The sequence below is a fragment of the Penaeus monodon genome, chromosome 23, assembly GCF_015228065.2.
Source record: "Penaeus monodon isolate SGIC_2016 chromosome 23, NSTDA_Pmon_1, whole genome shotgun sequence".
NCBI classification, from domain to species: domain Eukaryota; kingdom Metazoa; phylum Arthropoda; class Malacostraca; order Decapoda; family Penaeidae; genus Penaeus; species Penaeus monodon.
Window position 1 is genome coordinate 39296206 of NC_051408.1, and position 449 is coordinate 39296654.

Sequence of the window (449 nt, forward strand, 5' to 3'; positions counted from 1 at the left end):
ATTTCAACCAATGCATTGCAGATATACAGCATGTTTCGTAATACTAATATGAATAGAGAACACAGTGAATGAGAGAAATAACTTGTATTGGTATTGATGACTATCATTGTGATTGACAAAACACGGTATATGAGTCACAAATTTCACTTCAAGCAAACAATGATTTCATGATAAAATTCTATTTATAGTCTGCACATTCGCCACATATGATATCGGAATGTGAAGGTGTGGCATCTACTCTACCACGTTAACCATGTAATTATGTACACACATTGTATGTGAGAGGAGAGGAGTTGTTTGCATATGTTGATAAGCGATGAATGCGTTGTTCATATGTCATATTATTTCTATAAATTATGTATAACTTTACAGAAAAGCTTTTGGACATATATTTAATAGGTAGATAATATTCTCTGAATATAAGGGCAGAAAAAAATTGTATGAAATAC